General features: G+C 36.4%; 1 non-coding gene across 1 annotated transcript; it reads right to left on the bottom strand.

Annotated features, from left to right (window-relative positions):
* Nucleotides 1-289: 289 nt before the first annotated feature.
* On the bottom strand, nucleotides 290-397 carry LOC122277863. Its single transcript, XR_006229173.1, has one exon. It is a non-coding gene; the product is annotated as a small nucleolar RNA R71 (small nucleolar RNA).
* Between the last annotated feature and the right edge of the window lie 12,928 nt (nucleotides 398-13,325).

Here is a 13,325-nt window from a genome sequence, read left to right as displayed (position 1 = left end):
CTAATACTCGCCAATTGGATTTTAAAACAGGGATGATACAGTTACTCCCTACTTTTCATGGCTTGGAAAATGAAAATCCATATGTGCACATTAGGGAGTTTGAGGAAGTAGTTGCGACTTTTCATAGTCAAAATGCAACTGATGACGTTGTGAGACTTAAGTTCTTTCCTTTCTCTTTGAAAGATAGAGCTAAGTGTTGGCTATACTTTTTGAGACCACGATCTATTGGGTCATGGAATGAGATGACTCAAGTTTTCTTTAATAAATACTTTCCCCAACATAAGACCAATATTTTAAAAAGGCAAATCTCCACCTTTGTACAAAAGGATAGTGAGACTTTGTATCAGTCTTGAGAGAGATTTAAGGAGCTATTGAGTATGTGTCCTCACCATGGATATGAGAATTGGCGCTTAGTGAGGTATTTTTATAAGGGACTTACACCTAGAGAGCGTCAATTTGTGGAGATGATGTGTAATGGTGAGTTCTTACAGAAAGATCCTGATGAGGCCATAGAATACCTCAATGAGCTTGCTGAAAAAGCTCACACTTGGACTGGACCTAGTGCTACTGAGAGCACAAATAGGTCACGACCTGCAGGAAACCTAAATGGTGGTGGAATTTACCATCTCAGGAAAGAAGATAACCTAAAGGCTAAGGTTGAGATGCTCACTAGGGAGCTAGAGGTGTTGAAGAATAAAGACTTAAAGCCAACACACGTGGCTAATCATGCAGAGTCTTTTGGACGATGTTTTGTGTGTGGTGGGGTAGATCACCTTGCCCAAGAGTGTCCCACATTTGCTGAGATGAGAGGGATGTATGAGGAACAATGTAATGCCTTAGGTATGTACATGAAGTCTGTTGTACCTTTCTCTGATACCTACAATCCTGGGTGGCGTAATCACCCCAATTTTAGCTGGAAGTCTGAAAACCAGCCGCCTGTACAACTCCCTAGATCATATCCTGCACCATATCATGCACCTTCATCTTCTAGGAGTCCTTTAGAAGACACTTTGCATGCTTTTATTGAGGCACAGAGTAAAACTAATCAAAAGTTTGAATATTTGATTATACAGGTTGTTGAAGAAAACAAAGAGATAAAGAGTCATATATCCAAGATAATGAGCTCCTTGAGTGTGAATGAGCGTGGCAAGTTTCCTTCTCAAGCTCAATCCGCACCCCAAGGTCAGCATATGGCACAAAAAAATTTAAAAGAAGTCAATGCCATTATGACAAGAAGTGGTAAGTCCTTATACATCCCAACAACTGATAAGTAAGAGGATGTTGAAGAGGAACAAAGCAATGATAGCACCAAGTTCTCCAAGGATGCCGAGGTAATCAATAGTCCAGTTAAGGTACCATTTCCTCAAGCTTTAAAATCTGGTATGCGAACTTTAGATCCTAATAATAAAATCTTGGAGAACCTTAGGCAGGTAAAGATTAACCTTCCTCTTTTGCATGTTATTAAACAAGTTTCCACTTATGCAAAAGTTCTTAAAGATTTGTATACAGTTAAGAGGAAGCACCATGTTAAGAAGACAACATTTCTGACAGAGCAAGTTAGTGCTCTAATTGAGCAGCGAATTCCTCCTAAGTACAAGGATCCTGGTTGTCCAACCATTGCATGTAATATTGGGAATCATGAGTTTGGGCAAGCCTTGCTAGATCTAGGAGCTAGTGTTAGTTTGATACCTTATTCCATTTATTTGCAGCTTGGTTTGGGTGAAATTAAGCCTACTTCTGTTGTGCTTCAGTTGGCTGATCGTTCAGTTAAGAAACCGAGAGGGATAGTTGAGGATGTTTTGATCCAAATTGACAAGTTTTATTATCCTGTTGATTTCTTAATTTTGGACACTCAATCAGTTGTTGAATCTAACTCTAAAGTTCCTCTCATATTAGGTAGACCTTTCCTTGCTACGACTAATGCACTTATAAATTGTAGGAATGGGTTGATGAAGTTATCTTTTGGAAACATGACCATGGAGGTCAACATTTTCCATATTGAGAAGCAGCCAACAGATGACGAGTGCCACCAAACGTATATGATTGATGCACTCATTGACAAGGGAGTTCACACAACTCATGATTTTGATCTCCTTGAATATTCCCTTGTGAATTCTGAGTTTAATACATCTGTTAGTGATTCATCTGATGTTCTTGATATTTGTGCTGTTTTTGATGAAACTTAGGATTATGGCACACAGGTTTGGCAACAGAAATTTGAGGAGTTGCCTAAGAAATGTGGAAAACAGATTCCTGTAAGTATGAAAACACCAAGAGTTAAATTGAAATCTTTGCCTAAGTCTAAAGTCTATAAGGTTAAAATGAAAACGTTTCATGATAAAAATATTCGTAGGAAGAGGTTTAAACCTAATGACCAAATATGCTTATATGATTTTGGATCTCACAAGCGCAAAGGAAAACTTCGGTTTAGGTGGACTGACCCATTTCTAGTGAAAAATATTTTTGTAAATGGGGTGGTAGAAATAGAGGATCCTAAGGATGGTCGGATCTTTCAAGTAAATGGTCAACGCCTTAAAATATTAATTGATAGGCAAGTTTCGGAAGTGGAGGACATTCCACTTGTGGATCCAGTCTATCAACCTTGACCACACTACCAAGGTATGTGTTTCTTTATTTATTTTGTTTTGATTTGTTTTGTTTTTGTTTTTTCTTAGTTTCTTTCTTTTCCTTTTTGTTTGCTGTTGTTTTCTTTGTTTTTGATTATAGGATAGTTTCATTTCATCATTTCAGATTACCATCTTTGGTGTTTAGTGAGCTACCCACGTCACTCATCAGGTGTATTCTACCATTTTCAGTTACTCCCCATTCAATTTTGATTCTTAAACATTGAGGATAATGTTTCATTTAAGTTGGGGGGTGGTGGTGCAAATTCAGTAATTTAAAATGCTTGTTGGAAGTCTGTGGCATATTTTCATGTGTCAATTTTTTTTTTTTAATTTGTATCACACGTGCATCATTTTCACATGTGTACTCATTCTCATTCATAGCCATCTTCGTGAATTCACCAAACCCACCAAATCATTTTTTGCTGAATCATTCACAGAATCCTTAATGCACTTATCCAAGTTTTGTGGTAAGATGGTGGTTTGACACATGTAGCTAGAGAACTCTTTTGCTTAAGTATTCATGTGAGTTTGGAGAGGATTGAGAGCATATAAATGCAGTAAATTGTGATAAGCGTTCATTGATCTGTTGAATTGGGTACTTCTTTTGAGAATATCATTACATGGTTTGCGGTACAATGGTGGATATACTTGGGATATGACGAAGGTCAACTTAGGATTAACGTTTGAGCCTTTCAAGCTATCATTTCCATCATAGACCCCTAGTAGCCAACTTTGAGCCAATAAACACTTGTAGTTTTTTCTTTTCATATGCCCATATCATCCATGCCTCTCCACATTGGAGTATAACCTACATACAGATTTTCTTACCCTTTTTACTTCCAAGTGTATACTAGGTGTGGAATTTGTATTTTCTTTCTTTAATTTTATCGTTTTCAATTAAAAGAAGAAGAAGAAGAAGAAGAAGAAGAAGAAGAAGAAGACAGAAAAAAAAGAAGAGTACAAGTTGCAAAGTGTTCAATTGAATGAGTTCCGAAAAAAAAAAAAAAGAAAAGAAAGAAGTTGGTAGAGATGGAAAGAATACAAAAGTTGCATGTGTTTGTCCATCAAATTGTTGAAAAGAAAAAAGGAAGAAGAAGGAAAAGCATTATTATTTGATGATCTGAAAACCTGGAGAGTACATCAAGTGAGAAGTGTGGTCTATTGAGATATTTAATAAAATTCCCTTTGTTTGTACTTGGAAGTTTTTGAATCCCTTTCATCCTTTTTTTTCATATAGCCCCGAACCAAGCCACATTACAACCTTTTGTATTGATCGTTCTGATCCTAAATAAGTTGTTGGAAAGACTGGTAGAAGTCTCATTTGTTAGTGTTCCTATTATAAGATCAATGTTTGCTTGTTGCTTGTACATAATTGCCTAATTTTCTATGAGAGTGTGTATACACCCATTTTCAACTCCATAGAGAGAGCCTTTACACGAAACACTATTATACCCGTGAGTTATGGAGTTGAACCTTTTGCTTAAGATGTTCTTGATGTTGCATGTGTCAAGGTTAGTGGTACGATGGTTATGGCTTGGAGAACACACACACACTCTGTTGATTGCTATAGGTGGATTGATCTTGATGGGTTATTAAATTTCTTAGATTGTTTTGATATGTGAATCTGGAAAGTATGACTTGATGGCCTTTATGTGTGATTTTCTTTTGTCTCTTTCGTTCTTTTGACATGAAAATTGCTAGGGACTAGCAATGAGTAAGCTGAGGGGTGTGATGAGTGTGCGAAAGTGCACTCTATATACCCTATTATTGGACTAAAATGCTAAAATGTGAATAGAAATCATAGGAATTAATGTGTATTCTTAAATTGAATTTCTATTTACGTTGGAATACTCCTAAGCAGTTTTTTTTTTTTATGTCTAATTTCAGAGTTTATAAAAGAGCAAGTCAAGCCCAGTCAAATTCAAAGGAGGACATTCATGGGGTTTGAGAGCAATTTGGAAGAAAAGAAAAAGAAAAAAAATCACAAAATGAGACCACAAGAAGTCCAAGTCCGAAATTTGTTAGGAGACAGTCTGGACATACTTTAGTCTTTTAATTGTATCTTTTTACTCACATATCAGATTGATGCAATTCTTGATGCATTGGAAAGCTATCTTAAAGGGCTATAACTTTATCTCTAATAAGGATTTCCAAATTCGAACTTCTAAAGGCCGTACGTGGCTACCAAGATAAGTCCTAAAATTTAGGCGATTTTTTTATGTGGAAATTAAGAGGACATTAGGGTTTCTTTCCTACCCTATATAAGCATATCATTAGTACGAAATGGAGGGAGGAAGAGGCACAAGAGGCAGATCTGAAGAGAGGAGAAAATCACTTCCATGGCCACCGTTCGCTTCAGTTTTCTCTGGAGATTTTTGTTGTCCATTATATTTATGGGTAACTAAATTTTCAAGTAGGGTTAGGGATGAACTTGCACATTAGATGGTATTTCTAATTTATTGTTAATTCATGTATTTGATTTTTAATTGTTAAAACTCTTTTGTTTTATCATTCTCAATTCATCGTTGATGTTTTCTTCTTCGAATAATCATAGAATTTATTGTGTTTATCGATTCAGTCATACTTTTTCTATTGAATGAATTAGTTCTTTGATTATGTTTGGATCAATTATTTATCTATATTGATTTAGTTTTTTACTGCAATATCGCTTTCTGAGTATATTATCGTCATTGGATTTTATCAATAGGGGTAGTAATTCACGTTTTTTAAAAGTGGTGAATGTTTTTTCAAAGGGTTACATTTGATTTAAGTCTGGTTTATAAATCTATACCTTCCGATTGTGAATTACGGGAATTGAGTTCCTAATTGAGTTATCCAATGAATTAAGAATAATTAAAATACCAGACTTGTGCAAGGGATTCCTGACGCTCTATTGTTTGTCAAATTTGAGTACTTTTTCTATTAATCACTTTGCTTCACTTGAATTTACATTTAAAATTAATCTTTGTTCTCTATTACTTATTTAATATTTTTTTCTTTAGTTTCTTTGTTCCTCTTGCTATTCTTTTAATTCGTCTCCCTGTGGAATCGACACCCCAAAGCTGTGCTACAACTACCGCGTTATTCTTTGGGCGTAATCAAATTTTGAGAATCATATAAAAACACTCGATCATTAAGCTTAAACGTTTTTCTCAAAATATTTTTATCATGAAACGTTTTCATTTTAACTTTATAGACTTTAGACTTAGGCAAATATTTCAATTTAACTCTTGGTGCTTTCATACTTACAGAAATCTGTTTTCCACATTTCTTAGGCAACTCCTGAAATTTCTGTTGCCAAACCTGTGTGCCATAATCCTGAGTTTCATAAAAAACAGCACAAATATCAATAACATCAGATGAATCACTAACAGATGTATTAAACTCATAATTCACAAGGGAATATTCAAGGGGATCAAAATCATGAGTTGTGCGAACTCCCTTGTCAATGAGTGCATCAATCATATACGTTTGGTGGCACTCGTCATCTGTTGGCTGCTTCTCAATATGGAACCCACCAATAACAACCGGCAATAAGTATTGCATGAAGATATGACAATCATGGCTCTTCATTCCCATGATTTTCCCGTCAGTAACGTTGACACACAGGGCAATATTTGAGGCAAAACCATCAGGGAATTTTACGCTTGCCAACCGTGCACAAAAATTCCTTCACTCAATTGCATTTAACACGTGACATGGAAGACGCATAGAAGTTCGATCACCATCATGCTGTAGATGTAATTCTTTCCTTAGTCCAAGATCTTCCAAATCCCTACGTGCATTGACAGTGTCCTTACTTTTGCCGTCAATATCCATCAAAGTTCCCAACACATTATCACAAATGTTTTTCTCAATGTGCATGACGTCCAAGTTATGTCTTAATCCCAAGTCTAACCAATAAGGAAGCTCAAAGAAGATACTCCTTTTTGTTCAATTAAGTTCATTGGGCATACGTTTCCTCTTCTTTGACGTTGATTTACCAAACTGCACATTTGAGACCTCATTTAATTGTTCCAATAAAGCCTGTCCAATGATCATTTTAGGTTGGATACGGTTTTTCTCCTTACCATTAAAAGCATTTTTTTTCCGTCTCCAACTGTGATCTACATCCAACCAACGACGATGGCCCATATAACAGTGTTTTCGGCCATGCACCAACCACAATGAATCTGTTTCTGCATTACAAGTAGGGCACGCCATCTTACCCTTTGTGCTCCAGCCGGAAAGATTAGCATATGCTGGAAAGTCATTAATAGTCCAGAGAATTGCTGCCCTCAATACAAATATTTCTCTTTTGTATGCATCATACGTGGGAACTCCCTCTTCCCATAATTCTATCAACTCATCTATTAGTGGATGCATGAACATGTCAATATCATTTCCTGGTGCCTTTGGTCCAGGGATTAACAACGACAGCATCAAGTACGGATCCTTCATGCATAACCAAGGAGGCAAGTTGTAAGGAACAAGTAGCACTGGCCAAATATTATACGGCTTGCTCATGTTATTGAATGGGTTGAACCCATCACTCGCTAAGCCAAGTCTGACACTACGAGGATCTTCAGCAAATGAGGCATGCTTCCTATCAAAGTCTTTCCATACCTGTGAATCTGCCGGATGTCTCATGTAGGTGGAATCATCAACACGCTCTATTTTATGCCATCTCATGACTTGGGCAGTCTTCTTTGACACAAACAACCTTTGCAACCGTGGCTTCAAAGGAAAATATCAGAGGACTTTTTTGGGTATCCTATTTTGGTTAGGTCTGCTTGAGGCCCACCTAGATGCATTACATTTAGGGCACTCATCCTTCTCAGCATTATCTTTCCAAAATAAGGCACAATCATTTGGACATACATGTATTTTTTTGTAACTAAGGCCCAACCCACGTTGTAATTGGCGAGCCTCATTATATGAGGCAGGGAAATGTGCTTGAGGAAATGTTGCTTGCAAAAGCTTGATAACCATGTCAAACGACTTCACAGTCCAACCACCAACAGTCTTTATATGAAGCAACTTGACTATGAATGATAGCTTTGAGAACTTAGAACAATTTGGATAGAGTGGCTTTTTGGCGCCATCTAGCAACTCATCGAAGTTAGGGTGCATTGGAGTATGAAAGGTGTGTCCTTCGGGAACTCGGTCTGCATTAGCTTCTGGACTAGAGGAATTGTCCATGAAGGATCCAACAGGGATGTCATCTAACATCTCGTCCACATCATCAATGTAGTCATTGTAGGGATAGTCATCACTACCCTCTTCATCCGACAATGTGTTGTATTGCACAGTTTCCTCCTTGCCATGGAATATCCATTCCGTATAAGATGTATCTATCCCGATGAGGAACAAATGATCCTCAACCAATGCAATAGGATGGAAAGATCGATTTCGGCATCTCCTACATGGACACCTAATGCAGTCTCTCCACGGTGCATGGGCCTTTGCCATATCTATGAATGTTTTAACGCCTGCAGCATAGTCATTGGAATGCATCCTATCTTCGATATGCATCCAAGCCCTATCCATCTGGTTACGACACAGGAAATTTGTAATGGTAAGAAGGAGAAGTGGCTTTAATCTTGGTAGACTATTCAAAGTAGGAATGATGTATAATGGTTTGGGGGAGGGAAATACATATCAGCTGTCCAATCTGCTATGATTTGGACACTTATTGCTCATCGCAAGAAAGCCTCATATATTTAAGTCGATGAGGTCCAATTCAGCTGACTAGCATTTGTGAGGATGCTGTAGCTGTGGAGCTTAAAATATAAAATGAGGTATTTGAATATAGCACTTAGGGCCAATGTGCGGTCTGAATTTGGGATAATGGCAAGTTATTTTGTGGAACTAGTGACAAAACCTGAATTCGTCCTTTAGATAGGGACAGCTAGCACACAGACTGTCAACCTTACAATTCATTTACATAATAGAGAGTTCTAATAAAAATCTGATTCAACATTTAACATATGGTGAAAGGCTTATTGCTTCTATTAATTCATCAAGATGGCTTGGCCTTTAAATTATTGCTGATGCAAAGGAAGCTGAATTTCTGGGTTTTTTGTATACGTAGATGATGTCATCTATGTTATGACGCCATCTTGTTAGGGGGAAAGCACATCCATTAGGTATTTCATTTTGAACAACTTTAAGTATGAATTTTGGGAATTAGAGTGTACTGGTAATCAATTATCATGTGTACTGATTTAATTAGATTTCATATCATGTTCATTCTTGTATCGTCTTATTGTCTAAGTATCAAATACAATGTTCACAGATATGACAATAAGGGTTAGTGAAACCCTTACTGTCATAGCTTAAAAATTACAACCATCATACTCGCAAAATAATAACATTATTTGAACATTATTTTGACTAATCCAAAGTGGGGTGATGGATAGGGAGGATATAAAATAATATTGAAACCATGTACAAGCAAAAAGATTCCAAAGATGGCTTTGATTATATCAGGCACAAACAAATTAGTATCATGTACTGTACCATAGCATCATTCTAAAAATAAGAGTTTTACACAATTCCAAAAAAGTATGGACGGGGTAAGGCTCTTCTAACAGTCAAAGTTTTTATGCATTCTATAAATTCAGCTTCCTGTTTTGAGGTTTTAGTTTATTTCAATCATGAAGTTATGTCCCACTTAATCAAAAGATTTTAAGAACCAACTAATTTATTTCACACCTCACTATTGAGGGAGATTTTGTCGAATTTTTAAGTTTTATACTTGTGGAATTAACTTACTAGCATTATATGATGTTATCTACATTAAAATTTAGTTGAGGGAAATGTAGAGGGGGTTGTCTCCCCTTGTCAAGCCTAAAGAATTGGTGGTGCATTTTTGCTCACCTTTAATAGGAAATATTCTTTACAAGCAAAAGGGTAGTATAGCTATCATCAACACAAAAAACCATTCAACCTATAGCGTACACAAGTAATACAAAGCTCTGCATATATATCTATATATATATATATATGCAGAGCTACAGATTGGCTATAGTACTGTTCAATGTCACTAGAATATGAGGGTTCGAGGGTATTTGCAGCTGGTAAAGTATGTGATACGAATACTGCAACCTATCCATAGCAGCTATTTCATGTTTAAACAAGCCTTAATAAAAATTCTATGTAATCTTCTTGGATACTGCTACACAGCTTTTTGAAAGCTGGCCGCATAACACAAAATTTGAGTAGCTTGTGTGGTTGTATACCTTTTATTCGAATTAAATGTAAGCACTTCATTTAAGCAATAAATTTTAATTTGGTACGATAAATTAAGTATCAGAGCACGTGGAGAAATAGCAGAATGAGGGATGGCTACCCCCCCCCCCCCCCCCATAAGGGGAAAAAAGAACTACATCTCTAAAAAATTGATTCAAACCTGGACTACTCAAAAATAATGAGTATTGGAAGGGGAATTTGGTAACATTGTTATGTTTCTAAGAGACATCAATACTTCTAAGACATCATGATATAATAACAACACCAGTAATTTACATACTAGCAAAAGCTAATCAAGTTAATTTATATACGAGCTATTTGGGTATCTGAATTTGGCAAAATAGTAATGGACCTAAAGTTATCTGAATTAAGCTTTCTGAAAAGATTTAGCCCTTGTTGGGATTATGCTTAGTCGTAAATAAGTCACACTGAAAGGGACATGTATAAAACTTTTCTGGACTCAACTTAGATATCCCAAATATCATCTCCTCTGCAATAAGTTCAAAACTAATTTAAACTTTAAGGAGCTCTGCAAAAAACTGACTCCCAAATTAGTAATGACCCAGTTAGGGACTTATTTGCATAACTGAAACTGAATAATAGAGGCTGATTCAGTGAAAAGAGCTTAAATAAGGGTAGAGGAAAATCAGTTAAAATGAATATAAAATGTCACCATTTTGACAAATTTGACAACTATTAGATTGAGTACATGTTTGGGATTGGGGTAGATAGTATTCGAGTATCTAAAGGGTACAAAATACCTCTCTAGTAATAAGCCATAGTAGAGAAACAATTTTTTAATAACCAATGATTTCCTCATGAACATGCATATAGTGTCCAAAGTTGAAAAATAAGGAGGAAAGTGCCAGGAACATCACTAGTAATCAAAGTTACTAGCTCATGTTGAATAAACTTATTGTGGTATAAATTAAGTTACACTCCAGCTAAAGGATGTGAACAATCACTTTCCTATCATATCCATGCATATGCATGAATCTACTATATGCATAGAAACAAGGGTTACACAACCTATCAGTCAATTAATGGTAGTTTACAATTTTGCAGCTTGTAATCACATGCATGGGGTGTTCATGCTAGCATATTAGGAATACGAGTAATGTAGAAAATATACTATTGCATACCTAGGCAAATTGGATACCTTGGAATCTCTTAGCTATATGTGGTGAAGGTGTCTCGATGTACAAACAAAGGTCTATCGTTTTGACCAAAACATATGTTATAGGTTCTTTAGGCTAGAACAATAACATCTCAAAAAAACTGAGATGTCATCTTCAAATATCAAGATGCAAGCACTTGCTATTAAAGGTATGTGCATTACAAACCACAGGAATGACTGAGGTATGTTTATACGTCTGTGCGTGTAGTGTCAACTTTGTGTACTCATAAAAAAAGAAATTCTTAGGAATTTAAAATACTTTGTGAACACAATATCATTCCTGAAGAGGGGAAGAGTAATCTGACCTATCTTTGCTTTGTATAGGTCACTTGTGATTATATAGTTTTATGACTTTAGTGCCCTTCTGGTGTCCCTACAAATAACAGCTAATATCATTAGTTTTTCATCAGAAATCCTATTATATTTAAGAAGAATAGCAAGGTTATTTTCCGAAGCAGAACAATTATATTTACTTCCATTCAACCAATGGAAGTCACAAACATCATCATTTCCAAACCAGTTTTGGTAGTAATAAACATGTCTTACAAGATAGAGCAATCAATAAACAGAAGAATGAATAGGAAGGACAAACCTGTAAACATTTATTAAAAACACTCAAGAACGTGTGGCTCAAATAACAACGGAAAGGGTGAAGTTTTGGATGTTTCTTGAGTTAAATTAGCAACCTTTAAGGATGTGAATGGTAGATATACGTTTGACAAACTGTCCAGTGATTCACACATCCCAGCAAAGGGTACTTGATTCATATCCAAATTATTGTACAATCCTGAGGGTATGATTAAGCAAGCATTTCTAAGATACAGCCAAATGTGCTTTCTTCACATATCATACAAGTGATACTGTTAATGATAGGTAAATATTGATACATGTAAGTTAATCATTATTAACTTACATAAGAAAAATTAGATTCGTCCAATGTGTGTGGGATAATGTGTGTGGGAAAATTAGAATCGTCCAATGTGTGTGGGATAATGGAACAATGCTGCTGAATCTTAGCACTAATAGGGCAGATCTCCCTACCCTGAGATATATAATCATGTAATTCCAGGTGTAAAACAGTCATGAGCCTGATTCACATACCAAATAGCCTAAAGAGATAAACAAGATCATCAGATAATTACTTATTGACTTGCGTGATGTGACAAAACCAACTTCCCAAATAATTAAAGAAGCTGCAGGTGGAATTTCACAATGCAAGAAAAAGCTACAATCTAGGTACTAGCCCTCAGGAACCAGAGATACACACGCATAGAAATCTCTTCCAATAGGCAGAGAGAATTACCGAGGGGAGAGAGAGAGATAGAAATTCGTGGGAGAAATTAACATGGGAAAAAGATGTAAGAGAGAGATTATCGATTATCCTCTCTCCACGAAAAGAACAGCGTCGGCGCCAACTGCCTACAGTGAGGTTCCACGGGCCGGAGAAACGAGAAACCACCACTGGAGTTTTCCGGTGAAAATGCAGTGTTGAAGGGCACAATTTGGGCTACGGGGTATTCGACCGCAGATTTAAGAGAGGGATTTGTTGTTTTCGAGAAATAGAATCTAACACCATTTGATTCTGGCCGTTCGTGGCTGCAACTGGCGGCACGTATGGTTCTACGGGGCCGTTTTCTAGAGAAATATCGACCGAATTTTTCCTCAAATGATGCGGGGTTGAAGGGCACGATCTGGGCGTTAGGGATCTATCAGGTGCGCGCAGTGTTGAAGGGAAAACGATGGGAGGGAATGTTTTACTAATATTACCGAAAAATATTAACATATATTAGACTTAAAATCCACAAATTTATTAACACGAATACTATCTCCTCGCTTTAATAGGTATTTGGCCATGACTTTTCACCCGTCGCAGGTTTTTTGGTGATTTCCGTCAATACCTATTGTGACGGAAGGGATTTGTCCTAACAGCTACTATTTCCCACAAGCGTTAGTCACGGGATAAAAAAATTGTGTGAAAAAAAGGCTTTTCTTGTAGTGATTAAAGGATCTTGAGTTCAAGCCATACGATGAGGACGAGGATTATCTACCTCCTGGAAGCATGGAGGATGAAGAAGTAGAAGATTACTCAAGCATGCAACAATCAGAGATATCCAGTGAAAATGTTATGAATATTGAGCGTGATTATATTTCTCTTTCACTTATGCAATATTGAAGAGATTTTTTTTTCATTATAATTACTAAAACACCTATTAGACTATTTTCGTTGTTATTTTATTATAATATTTTATTTCTATCAAGGATATACCCTTTTGTGTCATTTCCACTTC

The sequence above is a fragment of the Carya illinoinensis genome, chromosome 9, assembly GCF_018687715.1.
Source record: "Carya illinoinensis cultivar Pawnee chromosome 9, C.illinoinensisPawnee_v1, whole genome shotgun sequence".
NCBI classification, from domain to species: domain Eukaryota; kingdom Viridiplantae; phylum Streptophyta; class Magnoliopsida; order Fagales; family Juglandaceae; genus Carya; species Carya illinoinensis.
This window is presented reverse-complemented; position numbering and strand designations above follow the sequence as displayed.